The sequence below is a fragment of the Odocoileus virginianus genome, chromosome 11 (assembly GCF_023699985.2).
Source record: "Odocoileus virginianus isolate 20LAN1187 ecotype Illinois chromosome 11, Ovbor_1.2, whole genome shotgun sequence".
Taxonomy (NCBI): Eukaryota; Metazoa; Chordata; class Mammalia; order Artiodactyla; family Cervidae; genus Odocoileus; species Odocoileus virginianus.
Window position 1 is genome coordinate 1,818,346 of NC_069684.1, and position 23,327 is coordinate 1,841,672.

General features: G+C 48.7%; 1 long non-coding RNA gene across 1 annotated transcript; it reads left to right on the top strand.

Annotated features, from left to right (window-relative positions):
- Positions 1-14,566: 14,566 nt before the first annotated feature.
- LOC139037410 (uncharacterized) lies at positions 14,567-22,012 on the top strand. The gene is made up of 2 exons (XR_011490192.1): positions 14,567-14,935; positions 20,661-22,012. It is a non-coding gene; the product is annotated as an uncharacterized lncRNA (long non-coding RNA).
- Positions 22,013-23,327: the final 1,315 nt, after the last annotated feature.

Sequence of the window (23,327 nt, forward strand, 5' to 3'; positions counted from 1 at the left end):
ACCAGGCAAGCTGCTCAGCACGCTACAATGCAACATGTAAGAAAAAGTCATCAGGGCAGAATCCCGACAGTGCTGAGGTTTGAGAAACTGATTTGAATGCACCCCAAGAAATACGAATATCATGGTGAGTTTATGCTCAGTAGCATCCATTCAAAACACACATCACAATTGTCTATAACATTGTTTCTTTTTGTCCCTGAAACTGTATTTCCATTCTTAATCCCCACAGATTTTTATCCTGATGAAAGATCTTTACTTTCCAAAGCCTTACTAGGTGTCACATAATTCTCTGCTACAAAACTCTGCACATAAACTGAATTGGTTTTTAACTCCTACACTATAAGGTTCTAAAGGTTAACATTTTCCTTCCGTATTGAGGTAGTATTAGAAAGCGATCAAATGACATAGATATACTACAACATTCGACAGATGAGTTTTAAGCACAGAAACCTCTTGGGTGCAGCGCGTCTCTTCACGGGGTGAATCAGGGAGGGTCTTCAGGCACCTGCTCGATAGTCTTCATAGATTCTCACCTTGGGGGCCAGGTAGACTCTGGGGGTGGAGGGGGTGCCTCTTGAAGTAACGTTGGGGAACCACAGTGAATAGGGTAAAAAACCAGAATGGACATGATGTTTACTCAGTTAGACCAGTTGTGGGAAGAAAACATACAGACACTGAAGATTTTGAAATGGCCTTTCACATGCACACACTGCCTGGAGAGTCTTCATGTTGTCTATATACTGGTGGGATTTAAGGAGCTGAGGAGCCTAACAGCTGTCTTCTTCCAATGACTCAGGCTGTCTCCACAATGCTAAAGCGTGCTACAGGGCAGCAAGCCACGTGTATTACACTTTATAAACCCAGCAAGTGGAATGTCTCGCCGGGGGCATCAGTATTGCAGAAGTGGTCTAGCATGTGGTGGATGGTAACTAGTTCTTGAACCAGACACAATGTTTATTCACTTCTCCATCATCCAGCTGTGCGACCGGGTCAAATTATTACCAGTTCTGGTACATAGCATTCTCACCTGTAAAGTGGAACTAAAAATAGATTTCTCATCGGGTTGTGAGACTTAAATGAGGTCATGCATGCAAAGCGCTCAGTTCATGCCCCATATATGCTAAGTGCTGGGTGAATATTGACTTGTTGTCACCTTTAGACATTGCAGTGTTCGGCTTCAGGAGAGAGCTCTGTGACGGGCGATGGGGTCATCATTTCAGCCTGATTTCTTCCATCGTGACTGTTCCGTGCACAAGGTGTTGTACCGCCCTCTCTAGTTTTACGATCGGCTGTAGACCTTTGAGATTTCAATTGACCTTGGGGCTCTGGAGCTGCTGGCAGGGGTCTGCCCACGCCAGCCGGGCGCCCTCATCTTCCGCTCAGCCTCTCAAGGACACCCGTAAACACTCTAAGACCGCCTACCGCAGGGTGGTCCCCTGGATGCCTGAAGGCTTTTGGTGTTCTCAGAACACTGTCTAGGAGCTGAGTCAGGTGGCTGACCCACATTCAGTCTCCTCTGGGGCGACTTACACAAAACCCACGTCAAGGCAGGGCTCCGAGGAACAGCACAGGCACCTTAATCCTTGTATCGACAACTGTTCTGTTGGGTTACACAGTTTTCATCTCAGAGGAATTGTCTCTTGACATTAAACTGTCCAAACAGTATTTATATCTGCGACTGCCCCGCAAGATCACTTAACCCCACACAGCCGTTTAAAAGTAGTTAATGACAGAAGCGGCCTGACTAAACCCTGATGAGTGATGGGCCACGTTCGACCCGGGCTGTCATGGTTTATGGAGGAAGGCGGTTTGTCCATCGCCTGCTTCAACCACAGCAGGTAATTTGAAATGAAATGAGACAGTTTCTACAAGCAGATTGATTTGGGAATCTTGCCTGCTCTTCCCTTTGACCCTTGACAAGTTGACACTACAAAGATTGTGACTTTAAAAAATGATTGGGTGCAAATACGTTTAGGTAGATGATTTACTGGGCGCCGAAGTAAGGACGGTGCCTTTGGAGTAATGCTGGCAGAGAAGGTAACTGTCCACTCTAACTCAGGCTTCATGTTTCTGAATCCAATTAATTACCCGACCAGGTCAATCTATTAATGATCCTTGATCAAGGTGTCTATATTCTTGGTAAGAGGCCACGGACCCAACTGCCTGGTCAGAGACCGGTAACCAACATCAAGAGCAAGAGACTCTGTCTCTTATTTATGTTATAAACACTCTTACTTATGATAAACTTATTAAAAGGTACTGATTCAGTTTGTCATTTTGGTAGAAAACCCACAGCTTGAAATTAAGTTCTCTTTCATGGGTCCCCTTTTTCCTTTTTTGTAAGTGTGGTTAATAAAATACACAGGGAGACACTGTGATTAAAAGGATGATTCAATTTTTTTGATCTTCGAAGAGTTACCAGGGGAAAAAAATCCTGCAATATCAAAAATTTTTTTCTAATTCTTGGTAATCACACTTAGATTTTCCTACCAGGCATTATACACTACTTTATGTGTATGTAAAATATTATGCAATACTTTAATATGTAACAATTAAGCAAATATTTTTCACATTATTTTTACGCTACTCTTCTGATGCAGTTGTTTCTCTTAGAAGCGGAGTTTTGTCACAAGTAAATGTTATCTTACACTCAATTTAAAAATTAACCATTTTCCAAAACAAGAATAAAAATGACAGTAAGATGATTTTTTAAAAGCAGTTATCTCAGTTCATGATTATGTAATATTTATGCCTGGATTTCTTAAAATGAACTTGGCAATGGAACTGTCGATTCATTAATGTTGGGATTTGCCTTGAAGTAGCCACGTTCTGGAACATTTGCCATTGAACCTGGGCTGTTAACTGCAGCTTTTGTGTTTCTCTCTATTCTAACCACTTTGTCTGAAATATAATTTTGAAGATGCTAGTAAAAAATATAACAAATTCCTTATTGGTCTCCGTTTAAATTATTTACTACCCTTTGGAGCCATATCTTCATTGAACTATGCTTAAAGTATTTTGCAGGAATGTTTCTTTATGTTGTCCATCGGGTTTAATAGACGTGCCATTTAATAAGCTCTCTACCTGTAAGGATAGACTATTTGACCTCTGTGCCCTGCCACTGGTAGACATAGTATAAGATTGCTTTGTGAAATAAAGCTGTCGGTAACATCAACAAAATAAAAAATGATCGTATTCCAATACTCTCTGCTGAGTACTATGACAGCGCTGAAATATGGAATAAAATTGAAAGTAGATTAGTTTTGGGTCTTAAGTCATGTTTTGACAAGAAATAAGAGAAGAGAACATATCTTTGAACTTTTAGTTTTAAAGTTTTTTAATGAAAATATTTATCATTTTGTAAGGTTCCTTCTTTCTTTATCACACCGCGGCTGTATAACCTGAAAACAATCCGTTCTTTTATTGTGAGGGATATAAATACTGTTCTGTCTTTACATTAAATACCAGAAAGGGAGCTCACACGGGGAGAGGTGGTCTGACACTTGTAAGTGAAGGAGTGTCACGCTAATAAAAAAGGCTTATTGAAGAGGTTGGAAAATCAGTCATTAATAAGCTACATATTTCCAGGGTATGTAATGCATGTAAATACTCTAGACAAGCGGGCTGGGTTTGCTGTAATTTTTGTTTGCCTTCAGGAACGGTTTGAATCTGAAGAGGAAGAATAAATATGTCTGGGTGGGGAGAAAGCCTGGCTGGTGACTGCTTTCGACCTGGAGGAATCTGAAAATCGGGGCGACTTGCAGATTGTGAAATGGTTCCTTTCACCCCCGTGGTTATACATTAATGAGGTGAAATCGCTGCTGGTCCGTGGCGGGGTCGGTCAGCAGGGGGTGTGGGCTGAGGACACTGACCCTCCCCTCCAGGGGTCTGCAAACAGCTGGTGTCACCACATGTGAGCCGGCGGAGCCCTTGAACACGCGGCGCCCGCTCGCCCTTTATTCTACAGGCGGGCGGTTACAGCGGAGGGGGCAGTGGAAGCCGCGCCCCCGCCTCCGCGGGATGAACCGGGATGTGGAGTCTCTGCACACGTCTGCCTCCTCTTCTGCTCAGAGGCCCTCCTTCAGGGCGAGGTTTGTGTCTGCAAGCCATCTAACTAGGGCTTCTTTGAAAAAAAAAAAAAAAAAAAAATCCAAGTTGACTCTTTCCCCTAATGAATGTGAGTTATCCACACATGGTAGCATCAGACTAATAATGCTAGCCAGACTCTCCTGGGACTCTGCTGTTAGTTACGAAAAAAGCAATCCTGTTGTCCTAACCTTCAATATATTCTATAGTCCGGGGTTTTGAAAGTAAGTTTAAAAAGTAGAAGATTGTTTTGGCTAGCACTTCCCTGGTGGTATAGTGGATAGGAATCCGCCTGCCAATGTAGGGGACACAGTTTGATCCCTGGTCTGGGAGGATCCCACGTGTTGCGGGCAGCTAAAGCTGTGCACACAGCGACTGATCCCGCGCCCTAGAGTCTGCAACCAGACAGGCTGTTGCAATGGGAACCCCGCGCCCTGCAACGAGACAGTAGCCCCGCTCGCTGCAACTAGAGAAAGCCTACGGGCAGCGGAAGGGCCAGTGCTGCCGCAGATACATTAATTACTTTAAAAGTTATTTTAAAAAGATGATATTGGCTAACAGTTCTGAAAAAAGTTTTCAAGCGGGCTCTGACAATCTCTCCTGAGGTATTTTGAGGCTGTTACAAAGTAAAGTATTTTTTAATTTGGGATGAGTATGAGACACAGCTATGTGGCTGAGTTGAGGTGGGTGCCAAGTCTTGCGGACCCCTTTAATTCATTCGACGACATGGCACTAACCTTGGCTTTGCTAAATAATACCTTTAAACGGGACGGTGAATTACTGTGGTCATTACGTTGGTGTCGTTTGTCATCACGTTGGTCCTGAGTGCAGAAGGTTTTGAGTAATAACTGTATGGTCACTGATGACGGAGATCAAGTTTACACGCGTGTTTTATTCATGGTTTTCTGTCAAACGTCAAAATCCGAGAGGAGCCCTGAGCATCCCGGGAAGGGTCGGCGAGTGCGCTCAGACTCCCGGAGGCTCAGGTCACAGCTGGGCACACCGTGTCCTTGGAGGGCGGAGGGCACCAAGGAGAGAACTAGGCTGGGACACGCAAACCCAGGGGGAGGTCGGCTTCAGCCTTCCAGAAGACAGCAGAGAAGGAAAGCGCGGGTATGAACGGGGCTGCAGGGGAGGGGTGTGGGCGCCCTCCCGGGTGAGGGGCTCCCCACAGGGGGGCGGGACAGCTTTCACAAAGCCCGTCCTGCTTCACAAACAGCGCGCGCGCGCGCGCCGTCCACCGGCGAGCCTACTGATTCTTCCGCTGGCCGCTGTGGCGCCTTCAGCGTAGACCAGAGTCTCCCGGGCTCTGGTCACCTGTGAGTCTCTCACCTGTGGAGCCGGGCTGGGACCGCGGCGCCCGTCCCCTGTGTGAGCGGGCGCGGTACGCGCCCTCCGAGAGCCCAGCTTGGGGCTGGCCCCTGGCCACTGCCCTGGGAACACGCGGCCTCCCGTCTCTCTTGCGGGCTCTGAAATGAGGATGTCAACCTCTTCTTCCCTTTAGGTTTCATGAGCCTGATGAGGCCTATCCCCCTCTTGTGAAGAAACATGTTCTAGAAGTTGGTTTTTTTTCACCTTCTGCAAACCAAAATTTCTTATTCCAATTCGGGTTAACTCTGGTTGCTGGTTTAAGAAGTCCGGACTAGACCCTTGATGTCACTGAGTTTTAGAGAAGATCTTTTCGCTGGTAGTCAAGCTGGAGTTAGCACTGTTTTAAATATTAGGGGCTGAGACAGATAACCAACAAGCACGTACTGTATAGCACAGGGAACTTTGCTTAATGCTCTGTAATAGCATAAATGGGAAAATAGTTTGAAAAGCAATAGACACGTGTATACAGATAACTGGGCTTCCCTAGTGGCTGAGATAGTCAAGAATCTGCTTGCAGTGCAGGAGACCCTGGTTCAATCCCTGGGGCAGGAAGATCCCCTGGAGAAGGGAATGGCAGGCAAGCAATTCCAGTATCCTTGCCTGGAGAATCCCATGAACAGAAGAGCCTGGCGGGCTATGGTCCATAGGGTGGCAAAGAGTTGGACACGACTGAGCGACTAACACTTTCAAACATATAACTGAAGTATCGCGCTGTACACGGGAAACAGGATACTGTAAATCAACTACACTTCAATCACAAAAAAAGGTCCAGGGCACTGGAAGCCTGAGTCCGGGGAAGCAAGGCAGTCCTCCTAAAAATGGACTGCAGAGATCAGGAGAGTGGGGCAAGCTGCTCTGAGATCCTGTCCAGAGGGTCCCCCAGGGCATGAGTGACAAGGGTGAGTCTCACCACCAAGAGTGGGCAGAGGGGCCGGGGGTACCTGGGGTCACATTAGTTCCGCTGTGACCTGTGCACCCTTGCAGTGCCATCCAGACACAGTTAACCTCTTCACCACCTATGAGTGCAGCACCACCTCGAGAATGTCTAGTTCTAAGAAAGAAAGGCAACGTAAAAGTGGACATAATTTTTTAAAATGATGAACAGGGACAACTTTACAAGAATCGATGCCATGTTCTACTTTCTCTTGTAAAACTGAGCTTTAGGGGGGCTCCCTGGCGGTCCGATGATTAGGACTCCATGCTCTCACTGCAGGGGCCCAGGTTCAGTCCCTTGCTGGGGAACTAAGATCCCGCAAGCCGTCAGGCCCAGCCAGAAAACAAACAAAACACCCCAGCTTTAACTGATTGTATTTCCTTGTGAGGATCATGTTATGTTCATGAATAAATGAATTTAAAATCAACTTTTGGAACAAAAGCTGTTATTCAAGAGAGGATTGCTCTCATATGAGTATAATTGCTTCTAAAATATCTACTTGTAGACAGACTTGTATAAACCATCATTAATTCTTTGTATAACTCATGTATAAAATGCAGCGTTTCCATTAATGGAAAAGGAAACTCAAGCATCACACTGATAATGTCAATAATATGCATTTGTAGTTACATGCTGTAGATAGCTGTAAAAGCTACATTTTATTACATTAATAAAACTCCTGAAGCAGCCCAGCTCGGGTGAGAGGCGACATTATTAAGGCTCATGGCTTCAGCAGCTAAGAGTCTGTCAAATCGCTCTTAGCTGTGGCAACACACGGCATGTTGGGGAAGCTCTCTCCCACCCATAAAATAACGATGATTATTTTTCAAGATAAAATACTACATGCTGCTGGAGTGACATGCTACCTGAGAGCTATGAGAGTAACAAAGCAAAGATAAAACTCAAACTCAGTGAGAACAAAAAGCAGATTGAGAGGGCTTCTTGTCCTGGGGCAGACGGGGCCATCAGGTTGTGCCTCCGGCAATGTTAAAGATCACTTCTTCCCCAAGTCTACAGCAGGCCCAGGGGGACCTCGTGAAGACAGGATTCGTCTCGAGGAGGGGACGTGTGTAGGGTTCCAAGTGTTTCTGGGTCACTACCTTGGGCACGCTGACAGGTAAGAAGACCAGGGCGTTGGACCTGCAGGGTGGATCGATAGCTCTTTAGGTGTCTGCCAATCACCCATTAGGGAGGAAGACCAGGGGGATGAATCCCAGCAGCTTCTCAGATGCTCTAACGACTGTGTGTCCCCCTCGCTAGGTGGGAGGCAGGGCGGGGGGAGGCCTCCAGATCAGGAAAGCACGGGGTTATGGGCAGAATAGGGGCTTCCCAGGTGGCTCAGAGGTAGAGAACCCGCCTGACAATGCAGGAGATGCGGGTTCCATCCCTGGGTCAGGAAGATCCCTGGAGGAGAGCATGGCAACCCGCTCCAGCATTCTTGCCTGGGAAACCCCATGGACAGAGGAGCCGGTGAGCCGGTGAGCCGCAGTCCATGGGGTGGCAGAGTGGACACGCCTGCGCGACTGAGCATGCGCACACGCGTTCGGAGCAGCACGGAGACAGCGGAGGAGGCTGGGCCGCAGCCGCGTTCAGCGGCCCAGACGCCATCTGTGTGAACCAAGCCAGTGATCGGACCACAGGCTCCAGACGGTCACCCGCCAGAAAGTCAGCTCCGGGAGGATCTGCGAGATCAGCACGGCGGTGTCAAAGCATCTTGCTTCTGTTGGAAATGTCGCCCGGGATTCCCAGTGAGCCTGCCTTTCCCACTGATTAACTCTGGAAATGAAATCCAAACAGTCTCGACTGCAGGGAAAGGTTGATGGAGGTTATTTATTTATTTATTTTTAATTCTTTCAACACACAGCCAATTTTGAACTAAAAATCAAAATTATCTTTCTGAGTCTCGCGTTCTAATGATCCTCCCGGATCGCCCACTTTCTTCCACGCTGCAGATTTTTTTGGTCATCGCACAAACCCTGAGACTGCGCTGCTGGATGTGTGGTGTACTCGCCCAGGCGTGGGTGCATGGGCTGCCTTCAGGGTCAGGATTTTTGTGTGCACGTGTTTTTTCCAGGAAGAAGGTCCAGGGCTTTCATAACTTTCTCTCCAGGGGGGTCTCTGAGCTCCCCTCCCCTCATGTAAAAGCACAAATACCACGGGCAGACAGCATGCGACAGGACTCTGCATGGAGGTGTCGTTTCTGGTAAGGCCGAGAGGTGGCAGGGTAAACACCAGCCTGCAGCGGCCCCATTTTCCCGACCGGAGAGAAGCCCCGCGAAAGGAGATCTTGTCTGTAACCTCGCTTCCGCTTGCACACACTGTGAATACGGGGCCCATCAAACTGCCCTGAAACATCCCCGGAGGAGGACAGCAAGGCTGAAGGAGCAGCTCGCGGGTTTAAAGGTCACAAACATCCAAAGACTGCATTTGGTAAATGTTTCTCGGGGCGTTGAGCACCGCGCCAGAAATGCACAGAGCTCAATCACTGGCAGAATCAAGAGCACTTATAAAACCGATGATCATTTCCCAAGCTATAATTAACACTTGATTTTACCACAAAGTATCATTGTTCAAAGACGCTATAAACTGCCTGAAGAATTGACTTCTGAAATGACTTCTTCTGAACAGAAAAAGACTTCAGTTTCTTTGCATCAGCACCGAAAGATCTCTTTCAGTTCTTCTACTTTGTGGGGGTTAAAAATAACGGAAAAAGGGGAAGCTGCCTCACTTAGGTAGATTCAGAGGATTTTTATTTTGATAGTTAAGTATCACTTTCATTTTCTGTGAAAGTATGAGAAGCAGGGATCTTTGCTTGCAAATTCTTAACCAGATGCCCACTGGATAACATTTTCTACTTTAAACATATCTAGCCAATTCAGATATAAGTATTTAAAGTAGCAGATGCTGGGTTTCATATAGCTGAGCCCAGTGAACTTTCTCAAGGCAAACTCATCTGTTTAATGGTATATGTGATGTGATAACCTATAATTCTTAGTGATGAAATTAAACTTGTGTTTATATCTTTAAAAGCAATCATTTGGTGGGCTGAGATGAAATCTATTTTTGCCTATCATTTCCATTCCTTTAAGAAGTTTCCATAAAATTCATAATTATTAGGTGACAGAAAGCAAATATGCACGGTTTCCAGCTATTCTGGGAGAGGATGATAAATAGGAAGGGCTTGAGGGCATTTGACAAATATCATCAGACGTAATGCAAATTTTGTGGGTGGAATAGATTCTGAGAAGTATCTGCCCGCCTGTTTTGGTTCATTTTTCACAGTCTAGTTTAAACTGTGAGACTCCTTTGAAATAGAAAATAATCTCCTGGGGTTAAAACAGGAACAAAGTGTTTACAGTGTTAAGTCCAGGTTCTCTCGGATAATAAATAACTTTAGAAGGGGTATCAGCTGATCAATTAATTAACCAATTGATTAGCATTTATGGAGCATCTATTTTTCTCCACTGTTGAGAGGAACATGAGACAAAGTCAATGCATAATTTCTTAGTTATATTCATGTTACCTCTTGTGACTTAATGTGTGTGTGGGGAGGCCTGCAGAGAAAGGGTCCTAGCCTTGGATGGGAAGGGTTATCTAAACGCGATTTGCTAAGTGTTTTAAGTACCTAGTCAAGGCTATGTTTTTCCAATGGTCATGTATGGATGTGAGAGTTGGACTATAAAGAAAGCTGAGCGCCGAAGAATTGATGCTTTTGAACTGTGGTGCTGGAGAAGGCTCTTGAGAGTCCCTTGGACTGCAAGGAGATCCAACCAGTCCATCCTAAAGGAGATCAGTCCTGGGTGTTCATTGGAAGGACTGATGCTGAAGCTGAAACTCCAATACTTTGGCCACCTGATGCGAAGAGCTGACTCATTGGAAAAGACCCTGATGCTGGTAAAGATCGAAGGTGGGAGGAGAAGGGGATGACAGAGGATGAGATGGTTGGATGGCATCATCAACTCAATGGACATGGGTTTGGGTGGACTCTGGGAGTTGGTGATGGACAGGGAGGCCTGGCGTGCTGCGGTTCATGGGGTTGCAAAGAGTCAGACATGACTGAGTGACTGAACTGAACTGAAGTTCCTTTGCCGTCCACCTGAAACCATCACAACGTTGTTAATCAGCTATACTCCAATACAAAATAAAAAGTTTAATAAAAAAAAATGCTTCTCTCTCACTTTCTAAAGAATCTCTGATGGAGAAATTTCAATACAACTCCTTTCATGTGGCTGCTCCTCACTTCCTATTAGGTCAGGTGCTTGAAACACCTGGAGTTCCTTTTATAAAATGTTTTATTGAATCAAAGTCGGTCCAGATGGGCCACAGTTTGAGCAGCATTAGGCTGCTAGTTTGACTTTCTTGTTCACAAGGATGACGGTTGTGTGTTTTTTTGCCCTCTGCCGTAAGGGAAAGAAGGTGTTGAAAAGAGTTGTCAACCATGCAGGCCTCTGGGAGCACAGAGCCGGTTGGGGGGCAGGGTGGTCTTTTGGGGACAAAGGTGGGGTTCAAGTAATAAAGCAGGTTCGGACTGGGGGCCCCTCTCCTGAGCAAAGCAGGAGACTGTATCTAGGGCAGGCATTTCCAAAACCCCAGCTGTGCTGGGGGCTGACTCAACAAAGATGGTATCTGCATTACTTGGGGTTGTAGTTCCCATGGGCGAAAAGAGATATTTCTGGAAACTTCTTATTCTGTGTAGTTTGAGGTTTGACACAGTGTCTGTTTATATACATTTATATTCTGTGTATATGCATATATACTCAGAATATATATATACATGTATATATATATATATTTTCCCAGTTTTATTGGGAGGTAATTGACATACAGTACTATATAAGTTAAGGTGTAGAGCATAATGATTTGACTTAGAAACATCGTGAAAAGATTATCAGTTTAGTGAACATCCATCATGTCATATAGACACAAAATTAAAGAAATTGAAACTTTTTTTCTTGTGTTGAGACCTCTTAGAATTTACTCTCAATAGCTTTTGTTTACAACATACAGCAGTGCTAAATACATTTATTATATTGTATATTACATTCCTAGTACTTGTTTATAATTGGAGGTTCGTACCTTTTTTTTTTGGCAGGAATAGGGAGATTTTCTATTCCTTTTTTTTTCTCACGTTCCTTTTGCTTTCAAATGATCTACATAAAATCAGACTGCTTTCACAATAATTGATATATTTTTGAATGTTCTGTTTCCTCTGAATTCCAGAGATCTTTTTACTTATTATTTTTTTAATTTATTTATTTTTATTGAAGTGTATTCAATTTATAATGCTGTGTTAGTTTTAGGTGTATAACAGAGTGATTCAGTTATATACACATACATATCTATTTTTTCAGATTCTTTTTCCTTATAGTTATCACAAAGTATTGAGTATAGTTCCCTGTGCTGTACAGTAGATCCTGGTTGTGGAAGTTTGTACCTTTAGACCACCTTCATCCAGTCCCTAACTTCTGGAAACCACAAACCTGATCTCTTTTGCTATGAGTTGTTTGTGCGTTTGTCTCTGAAGTACAATTGACCTACAGCACCATGTGAGTTCTTGTTACACAACATGGTGATTCAATATTTCTATACATTTGAAACTGATTACCACGAGAAATCTAGTCACCACTTGTCACTGTACAAAGATACTACATAGCTATTGACTCTATTCCCCACCCTGTATACATCATCCCGGGACTCATTTATTTTGCAACTGGAAGTTTGTCCCTCTTAATCCCCCTCTCCTATCTCTCTCCTCTGTTTCCTCCCCCCTACGCTGACCACCACCTGTTTGTTCTCTGTATCTACAATTCTGTTTCTGTTTTGCTCTGTTTGTTTGTTTCACATATACTGTGAAATTATATGGTATTTGTCTTCTGTCTGATTTATTTTGCTGAGCATAATACCCTCCAATCTATCTATGTTGTTGCAAATGGCAAGACTTCTTTTCATGGCCGAGTAATATTCCATTATATATATGTGTGTGCATGTGTGTATCTATCTCTAAATATCACATCTTTGTTCGTCTGTTGATTGTTCACCTAATATTTAACTCATTTTTTAAATGCAGTGGACTTATGAAATTCACTAAGGGCAACTAGGGTCAGCTTCCTCTTCATTCTCTGAAAATTCTTATGCTGCAGCTTGGCTTATCCCAGCTTTGAATGACCCATTCCATATATTAGCTGGTTTAAATCACTAATTCCTAACATGTAATCCTAGAAGTGAAAGTCCCTCAGCATGTTGTTGAGCCTTGTTTGGACAGTTTCCACACGCAGATCTGAGAAATGCTAGACCACGGCAAGCTCTGGAGGTGTCTTGACTGAGCACCTGGTGTGATCTGGAAACATCACAAGGGGAGAATGAGCAGGATCTTCCAGGTGCTCTGGCCAACTTCCTTTCCACAGGTGATCTTGCAAGACTGGTGTTGGAAGAACCACACTTGGGGAAATGCACATTTATGGATTCGTTCCTGCTTGAAAAGACCTTATCAGAGAAAAAGTGGGAAAAGTTTACAGGGGAAGAGTGGACTTAGGAAACGCAGACCTAAAGGGGCTTATTTTGCAGGTGATGGACATGAAAGAGTGCATCATTTTGGAAAACCTCTTTTAATTGTACATTCTATCCTTTGTTCACTCCACCTAAGACCAAAAAGGCATCAACCCTGAATATTCACTGGAAGGACTGATGCTGAAGCTCTTGGCTCTTAGCTCTTTGGCTACCTGATGCAAAGAACCCACTCACTGGAAGAGATTCTGATGCTGGGAAAGATTAAAGGCAAAAGGAGAAGGGGGCAGCAGAAGATGAGATGGTTAGACAGCACCACCCACTCAATGAATATGAATTTGAGTAACTCTCCATATTTGAATTTCCTTTTGCAAGAGCAAGAGGAGCCTGGCATGCTGCAGTCCACGGGGTCGCAGAGAGTCAGACAGGACTTAACAATTGAACAACAAACAGGCCCGTCTAAGGTAGTGAATGAACATATTCTAAGAAAACATATTTTACAATAATTTTTAGGAAATGCATTTAGGATTACAAGTTGGTGAAATTATAAAGAGAGATCTAAAATATAGCACACTCTCAGCCATCATTTAAAATAAGGCTCTCATTAAGATTCATGTTCTGAAAACATTGCATTTCTAAAACAGGCTTGGTGGCCTTTTATGTATAATTTAACAACGGAAACCATAACAACAATAATGTATGTCTAGGACGAGTTTATCCTCTTGAATGAACAAATTAGGTCATCGTCAAGTTTTATGTAATGGGAATCCCCGCGAGGTGCTTACTTAGAGGGAAACAGCCCTTCTCCTGAGGGAAAGGGCTGCTGGAGAGGCCGTTCCAGCCGGTTTCACACTCGCGTGGGAGCGCGCACGGAATCTGGCCGTGGGTTAGCCTCTGTGGGGCAGGCGCGTGAGTGGGGAGCAGGGCCAGTCTACACGTGCCCGCCCCGCAGCCTGGGCGAGTCCGGACTGTTGGAAGGAAGGCCAGGTCCCCGTTGGTCCCTGCTCTGCGGCTCCATCTGGAAAGGAATGGGGGTCTCCAGAAGGCCTCAGATGTGGGGGCTTGTTAATAGAAGTCCGTCGATTAAACAACATCAAACCACGGACACCAAGTGTCTCCGAAACATCACTTCTTACTGACGCGGGTCACAGTACGAAAGACACCGCGGTTCCAACTCGACTCCCCGCGGGCGAGGGGCGTCCCCGGGTGCGGAAGGTGCGGGTAACCCCTCGGGGACCCGCTCACGCCTTTTTGTCTGCTCTGAACCCGGGAGCCAGTGGTGTCTCTGGCAACCGAGGAGGGGCTCTCGACTTGCCCTTCCTCTGGAGCGAGCATAACCTTCCGAACAGACGCCCCGAGCAGGACGGTCATTCTCCGACGGTGTGGATGAGACTCGCCCTCAAAACGGCGCTGCCCTTGCAGCTGTGTTCTTCGTGGCTCTGCAGTGTGAGCGCGATTCTTCCTGGCGAGAGAAGCTCGGAGACGCCTGAACTCTTTTTGATTTTCCTTTTCGCGAGAACTCGCCCCGCGTCCGGTCCCCGGGGGCAGCCCCGCACGCGGCCTGGCCCTGCGCTCCCGGCCAGCTCTGCACGGGGCTGCGGGCTGCGGAGCGGGACCGAGGGCACGCGGGGCACTGGGGGGTTTGGGGCCGCGGGCGGCGGCTCGCGGGTTTCGGTGGTGACGTCGAGGAACCAGGCCCAGGAAGTCTCCGCGCCCCAGGCACCAGGACCCCAGCCGCTCGAGCCACCCAGCCGGCGGAGTGTGTGTCCGGCGCTTCCGGGTGTCCGGCTGACCCTCTGGCGGGAATCACTCCTGGGGACAGTGTATGTGCGCGGGGCGGGGAGGGTCGGAGGGAAGGGGCGGTCAGTGGCGAGGACCGGGCTTCTCTGCCCGCCTCCTTCCCGCGCGCTTTGCAGGCGTCCTGATCGAGGCTGCCAGGTGGGTGAGACGGCGGTCCTGGACGCGGAGAGGAAGGCCGACCCCCGAAGACGGCGGTCCTGACTCTCTGCCGGCCCCCCGCCGCCCCAACTTCGGGCAGAGGTATAGCTGAGGGGAGGCGGCCGTGGGGGCGCAAGGGAGGCTTGGGGGCGCGCGCGCGAACTGAGAGCCGCTCGGCTGGGTCCGTGCCGCGCGCTCGGGGGCGGGGCCGGGGCGCGCTCGGGGGCGGGACCAGCTCTTCCGGGGGCGGGGCGAGGGCGCATTCATGGGCGGGACTGGCCCTCTCGGGGGCGGAGCCGACTCTTCCGGGGGCGGGCCCGGCTCTCCCGGGGGCGAGCGCGCCACTCCGGTTGCACCCGCACAGGGGAGGGGCGGGGGAGGGGGCGGGAGGCTGAGGAGGGTCGCGCGCGCGCGCGCCGGGGTCAAGGTCACTGGTCGGCGTCCAGGTTTCCCGGCGGGAGCAGAGCCGGTCCCCCGGCCCTCCCGAGCGCAGCGCCGCCTGCCCGAGGTTAACGCAGGCGGTACGGAGGGAGCCGCCGTCGTCCAGTCGGCTCCGCCGCGCGGCTCCCCGTGGGTCCACGACTCTGTCCTGCTTGTCGCTGCCTCCCTGAGCCCTCACTCACGCTCCGCCAGTGTCTGCTTCAGCCGGCTGCTCTGCGTGCGTGTGTTGTGTGTATGATCTGTGTAATATGTGTGTGGTCTGTGTGGGTGTGTGTGTGTATGTGTGTGATGTATGAGGTCTGTGTGGTGTGTGCGGTGTGGAGTATATGTTGTGTGTGTGTGATCCCTGAGGTGTGTGTGTGTGTGTGTGTGTGATATGGTGTGTGTGTAGTTTGTGTATGATGTGTGGTGTGTGTCGTGTGTGTATGCTATGGAGGTGTGTGTGTATGATGTGTGGTGTGGTATGTATGTGATTTCTGTGGTGTGTATGTGTGGGGTGTGTGTGTGGTATAGTGTGTATATGTAGTGCGTTTGATGTGTGTAATATGTGAGTGTATATTGTATGGTGTGTGATATACTGTGTCTGTGTGGTGTGTATGTGTTTGTTGTGTGGTATGTATGATGTGTGTATATGTGGTGTGTGTCTTGTGTATGATGTGTGGTGTGTGTATGTGGTATAGATTGTATGTGTGGTGTGTATGATGTGTGTGGTGTGTGAATGTACGTTGTCTCGTGTGTGTGATGTGTGTGGTGTGTGTGGAGTGTACGCTATGTGTGTGATATAGATTGTGTGGTGTGTGGTGTGTGAGCGTATGTTGTGCGGTGTGTCTCGTGTGTGGTGTGTGTGTATGCTGTGTGGTGTGTATGATGTGTGTGGTCTGTGTGTATATTATGTAGTGTGTCTTGTGTGTGTGATGTGTGTGGTATGTGAGTGTATTTTGTGTGGTGTGTCTCCTGTGTGTGCTGTGTGTGGTGTGTGCATGTGCGCCGTGCGCTGTGTTTGATGTGTGTGGTGGACGCACACAGAGCTGGACCGGGTGGAGCCTGTGCTCCAGGCGGGAGTGTATGTTGCGGTGTGTCTCGTGTGTGTGTGTGTGGTGTGTGTGGGTGTGCGCCGTGTGCTGTGTGTGTGTGTCTGTGTGCACGTGCACGCGCGTGTGCGCCGTGTGGTGTGTGTCTCGTGTGTGCGCCGTGTGTGTGCGTGTGCTCCGTGTGGGGTGTGTGTGTGTGTGCGCGCCCGTGTGTGCGCCGTGTGGTGTGTGTCTCGTGTGTGTGCTGTGTGTGTGGGTGTGCTCCGTGTGGTGTGTGTGTGTGTGTGCGCGCGCGTGTGTGCGCCGTGTGGTGTGTCTCGTGTGTGTGCTGTGTGTGTGCGTGTGCTCCGTGTGGGGTGTGTGTGTGTGTGGTGTGTGTGGGTGTGCGCCGTGTGCTGTGTGATGCGCGTGGTGGTCACTCTCAGGCTGGGACCAGGTGGAGCCTGTGCTCCAGGCGGGAGTGTATGTTGTGGTGTGTCTCGTGTGTGTGCTGTGTGTGTGCGTGTGCTCCGTGTGGGGTGTGTGTGTGTGCGCGCGCGTGTGCGCCGTGTGGTGTGTGTCTCGTGTGTGCTGTGTGTGTGCGTGTGCTCCGTGTGGGGGGTGTGTGTGGGTGTGCGCCGTGTGACGCGCGTGGTGGGCCGGGTGGAGCCCCGCTCCAGGCGGGAGAGCTGCGGCTGCAGGCGGGGCGCCACAGGCTCTCAGGGGCGTCCGTCTGCGGGAGCGGGGTGGGGGCCTGGCCGCGTGGACCCCTGAGCTGTGGACAGGAGCGCCGCCCGGGCAGCAGGGACCCCCGGAGAAGGCGGCGCTTCGTGGAAGGGGATCCGGGGACCAGGCAGGAGCCTTGGGCCGGGCCCAGGAGCCGAGGGAACCCGGGAAAGGGGCGTCTCCCTGGCTCTGTGCTGACTTGCTTCAGTCATGTCTGACTCTGACCCCATGGACCGCAGAGGAGCCAGGCTCCTCTGTCCACGGGCTTCTCCAGGCAAGAGTACTGGAGTGGGCTGCCATTTCCTCCTCCAAGGGATCTTCCTGACCCCGGGATCGAAACTGCGTCTCTGAAGTCTCCTGCGTCGGCAGTCGCGTTGTTTACCACTACCGCCATCTGGGAAGCCCCGGGCTCTCATGAGCAGTTTGGTTGAGTTTTGCTGAGACTGTTGAGAGGCGGAAGGGAGGGAGGTGGGGGTCCTGGCCCGGCGGTGAATGACGGGCTGCGGTGAGGGTGGGCCGCCTCTCGGGGCCCTGGCCTGCCTTCCTACCCGGGGCTGCAGTCACCCGCCTGGGCTGGAGGTGAAGGCCGGAGGGCACCTTTCCGTTTTCATCGCTTCTGGGGCCCTGAAACCTCTTTTCTCATAGAAACCTTATTCCAACAAATATGTCCAGGTTCCAGAGCAGACTCATAAAGCCTATTTAATCCACAGTGCATCATGTCATAGCACATAAAGCTTACGCAGCCCATCACACATACCATAGTAACAACTGGTATGAAAATTACTAAGACCCTGTCTTAAGAGTTTACTGCCTGTGGGATAATTCATTGCAAATCCCAAGTAATCAGCTAGGAACATGATGGTCAGTTGGGGACTCTCTAATATGAAATGGTTATGCAGGACAATACCTGTCCTGTTACAAATGACTGGATTATCACCAGAGCTGGCAAAGGAGGAAACTGCCTTATATTTTAGTTTTTTTTTTTTAATGCTTTACAACTTAAAAGTCAGCAAACATTGTCCTTCTATCACATTTACAGTTAATGCATTTTTATCAGTATAACTGAGGGGAAAAGACACTTCACTGACTGCATTTGTTGTCAGTATCTATTCTTGACCGTCGGCCTTTTAAACTGGTGCTAGGATTGTTTTCCTGTCCTGGGGTTTTAGGATCAATGCTTAATATCGTTATCATAGGTCTCGCTTAGACAGCCGTTGGGATGAGAAAGGCAGAGACCTCAGTCACAGTGGTATTTAAAAAGGGACTCTTCTTATATTTTGTTATATTATTGTTGCGTTTGTGGTTGTCATCGTCAGCTGCAGCAGCATCATGACTGAGATTTATTAAACGTTTACTGTGTGCCCAGCACCACACTTCAAAAGCCTCTTCTTTAGAGCACCCATTAACAGTTGGCAGCAAAAACTAGTTTCTGCCAAACAGTGTTTCGAGAACTGCCCTGGCCATCATTCACGATTTTTGGTCAGTCAATAAACACAGAGCACCCTGCATGTACCAGATCCTGTGCTCGACTCTGGGGGATCCACTCTGATGGAAACGAACCCCAGTCATCGCAGAACTGCGAGTTGGAAAGACACATAATTAAACTGATAAGGAAGTCAGACACTGCAGATGTACAGAGGGCAGGTGTCAAGCAGAGGACGGGGGACAGGTCACAAGGGCCTGTCGGGGGCCAGAGCTGGGGAGAGATTTGAATGCAGACACAGCAGACAAGGCGGAGAAGCAGGACAGGGAGCTCCCGGGGAAGCGGGGTGTGTGGAAGCTGGAGCTGGGGACGGCATGGCGTTTTAAGAACCGAGAAGGGTGGGATGGGGTGTGATGAGGGTGAGAAGTTGGCTGAGAAGCTGCTGTGAGGGGTGAGGCTGGGGGACAATGGAAGTCAGAGCGTTCGGGGTCTTGGAGACCCTCCCTGTGGAGTGAGGTCTTTTAAGCCGAGAGAGATGGGATTTGTGCTGGAAGGTCAGACTTGCAGTGAAGAGACTGTGGCTTTGGCAGTGGGGTGGGGTAGGGACTGGGGGCAGCAGGGGAGGGATGGTGCCTGCTGCGTCCCAGCGAGCTACACAGGGCCCGGGCCGGCTGATGACACTGGGCTCAGAAGGACTAGCATTTCAGGTAGGCCAGGCGGATCATGCTGATTTGGGAAATGTACATGGTCTCTGTCTTCATCTTTGAAACTGTGATAAGCTTAGATTTGGCCTTTTTGGTTTTGTTTGGACTTTTACTTTTTTCCTTTGAGGCCCAAAAGATAACGGTGCATCTAATAATCACTGGTTATCTATTAGGGGAATTATATTGGGTAGGAAACACAGCCTGGGGCTCTTGGTTTCCCAGAGGTCAAGGGGGCCAAGAGTGGCCGCTGAATGGCAGGGTGGAGGCGGGGGGTGGGTGGGTGGGGTGTGCGGGCGGTGGCTGTTTCAGTGAAGAAGAAATTCTGTGGGCACAATTTTATTCTTAAGCTTTTTTTTTTTTTTTTTAAATATGGCACAGTCCAAGTCAGAAAAATCATTAATTAATCTCTACCAGGAGTTGAATTGCCAGTTTTGAAGACTGTGAAGTAGAATGTTATTCAGTTGCTAAATCATGTCTGACTCTTTGCGACCCCATGGACTACACCCCCTGTCCTTCACTATCTTCTGGAGCTTGCTCAAATTCATGTCCATCGAGTCGTTGATGCCACCCAACCATCTCGTCCTCTGTCACCCCCTTCTCCTCCTGCCTTCAGTCTTTCCCAGCATCAGGGTCTTTTCCAGTGAGTCGGCTCTTCACATCAGGTGGCCAAAGTACGGGAGCTTCAGCTTCAGCATCAGTCCTTCCAATGAATAGTCAGGGTTGATTTTTATCTATGAAGCCATCGTGCTGCTCACAAATCACTTTCACCTGGCTTAACTCATTTAATTAAACAGTAAACTTTTTAGTATCAGAAAGTACTGTTTTTTCACTTAAGTGAACACTGGTCTGAGGTAGGATATCTCCATTTTAATCACTGATATTAATGGTGGCTTAATTATTGACATTAAACAATTTTTGTTAATGTCACTAACTCTGCTTTTGTTAATTGCTGTTATGCAGTTAATTTGGTGTATAGACTTGACCTCTCAGTCTGCACAGCTCTCCCTTGAGGGCAGGACACTCATAGTTCCTGCTCCCTTTAGCCTTGCTTTCTATCAGTTTTGCTCCCTGCCTCTTGCGGACACAATAACTTTAATTTGTGTGTCACTGACCACTTGCTGATGGCAAATGTTTGTCGTGTTGGCGTTTTTATGGCTCAGATGCTCCAGAATGTCCGGTCTTCCACTGCCTCTTGGCAAAGTGACCGGATTCAATACAATCGTCGGGGAACAGGAGTCATTGCTGGCAGACAGGGAGCAGTCTTCCAGTTCACCCGGCACGGAGGGTCCTTTAGCTGCAGAGCTACTTGGTTGCGGGCTTCCCTGATGTTTCAGTGGGTAAAGAATCCTCCTGCCATGCAGGGGGCCCAGGTTCGATTCCTGGGTCCGGAAGATCCCCCGGAGAAAGGACAGGCTACCCACTCCAGTATTCTGGCCTGGAGAATTCCATGGACTGTAAGGTCTATGGGGTTGCAAAGAGTCAAACATGATTGATCGACTTTCACTTTCACTACCTGCTTGTAGGTCATGCTGGCAGTAACCTGAAGAAGATGTGGAGACATTCCGGGGGTCCCATCCTGGCCCACTGATATGTTTCTCTTTTCCATCCTCCATGTAAGCCCCACAATGGTTTAGATGCATGCTTCTGTACTTTAGACTAAACAATTCTGATTTAGTGGTTAGTCGTTAAATTCCTAGTATTGATTTGAAGGTGATCATATTTATTTACATTTTAAATGCATGCCACATTTTTACCAATTTCTAAGTGTTTTCCTGGGTTTTCCAAGTGGAGCAAGTGGTAAAGAACTCGCCTGCCAATTCAGGAGATGTAGGAGATGCCTGTTTGATCCCTGGGTTGGGAAGACCCCCTGGAGAAGGGCATGGCAAAGCCCTCCAGTATTCTTGCCTGGAGAGTCCCACGGACAGAGGAGCCTGGTGGGGTCTCGAAGAGTTGGACACAACTGAAGTGACTTAGCATGCACACACACGTGTTTTCCTGTGGAATGGATTTTACAGCAGACCTGGGAGGTCGCTTGACAACTACCATGGGCCTCTGTGCAAGCAGGTTCTTGGGATCTGGGACTTCTGTTTCAGCGGGGTTGTGAGATGATCCCCGGTGTTGTCATTTGCTTTGGGGGGTGGAACTCTGGAATCCTGCTGGGTGATTGCCACACTTGCCCTGCCCGAGCAGTGAAGCTGTCCCTGTGAATAGAGTTTGGAGAAGATGGTTCAATGGAAAGGATTCATTTGTCTCACTTGCCTGGAAATGCAGTGAGTGGTGCCTGACTTAACTAACCCAGGCCTGCAGTTGAGGCTCTCTGGCCGCTGGAGTGGAGAGACTGGGAATATTAATGAGTAAAACAGCATGAGCTCCTGATAGTGGTAAAACCATGGACTGTGTCTCCTCTGGTATGGCTCTTTTGCCCACAGCTATCAATAATCATTTAGCAAATCCTGTCTTGGTTTATATGTGCACCAGTATATGTTATTAAGGGGAATGACCAAGATTAATTTATTTAGAATGTAAGGAGTCGTTTTATGAGTCAGATGATCATGTTTATCTCATGAAACAAAACAAGGGCTGGCTAGTTCCTAGAGGCACAGGGGTGATTACAACACTGCCTGTCACTCTTTTTATCTGTCGCTTTAAAACAATATGACTGCATCTGTAGTTTCCATACGCTGTGACGGGCAGGACGCTGGGGGTGAGCCCTCCTATAATTTCTGCTCTGGCACCTGCTTTCAGGATCTACACGAATGAGAGTTATTGGCTTGGGTACCTCATCAAGCTTTCTGACTGTGAACATTACAAATAATTATAAACATCTTAGATTGTCATTGGATAATTTAAAAATATATAAGTACTGGAATGCTGAGTCTGTATCTTTTTTTTTTCCCTGTATCTGTATGTTGACTGTTTCTTGAGAATACTTATCTCATTGTTGGCAATTGATGTTTATTACTAAGTAATAAATGATTAAAAGCATTTTATAATAATGAACAAGTATTTGTAATAAATATGTTAAAGAGGTTGATGTTTTCACTAGACAGAGAATTACGGCTCAGTGTGGTGTGCTCGTGGGAAGGAAAGGTCCCTGGTCAGATGAAGCTGGGCTGGCAGGATTCTGTGTGTGTGAAAGTCGCTGTCGTGTGCGACTCTTGGTCATCCCATGGACTGTATAGCCCACCGGGCTCCTCTGTCCGTGGGATTCTCCAGGCAAGAAAACTGGAGTGGGTTGCCATGTCATTCTCCTGAGAATCTTCCCCACCCAGGGATCAAACTCGTGTCTCACGTTCCTGCATTGGCAGGCGGGTTCTTTACCACCAGCGCCACCTGGGAAGCCCCCTTACCCCAGGCTAGCTTCTGGTTCCATTGACAAAGAACAGCCATCATGAACCTTTTGTGGATAAATAAAGCCTATGCTGGAGCTGGGGGTGGATTAAGGGTCTTGATACAAAGCAGACCAAGGTCCCGGTCTGAAGCCTGGAAAGGGACACGGAAGGGCTCTGCGGCCCACGGGCTGCTTCTGAGTGACCGGGGAAAGGTGCCCTCCGTGGGCACACGGCGCTCAGGTCGGGAGGGTGACGCGCTCAGATCGGCCCAGCTGGGCCCCAGCCCTCCCTCCGGAGCGAGCCGGCTCCCGCAGCTGACGCAGCGGGTCTCTCGGCCCTCCGCCCTCCTGCCCCGCCGAGGCTGTGAGCTGCTGCATTGCGGCGTTGTGACCGCAGCAGTGAGCGGAAACGGGCTCCGGCTGTGGGCCTCCGCGCTGGGGTGAGGTGAGGACGGAGCGGGCCGTGGGCCGCCTGCCTGGGGGAGCCTGGTGTCTCGGGACATCCCCCCCGGGCGGGGGAGGACCTTCCTCGGCACGACGGACGCTAGAACGTCAGGGTCTGGCTCCACGGTCCCCTGCCTGGCCCATGCACTTTGAATTGGGAATATTCCAGAACTCGCCTCTGTCTCATCCCGCCCCACGTGTGCTGGCTCTGAAGGGACTGGAGGGGCCTGGGAAGGGTGGACGGTCCGCGTGTCGTCCTGGTGCCGAGAGCCGCCAAATCCACCGCGCTCAGCCCTGGGCTCCGTCACCACTCTCCTCCCGTTTCATCTGAGACGGGGAAAACTTGCTAAATTCACAAGCTACTTCAGCTCCTCCCTCTACCTGCGTAAACAGGGAAACCATTTGTCCTTTGGCT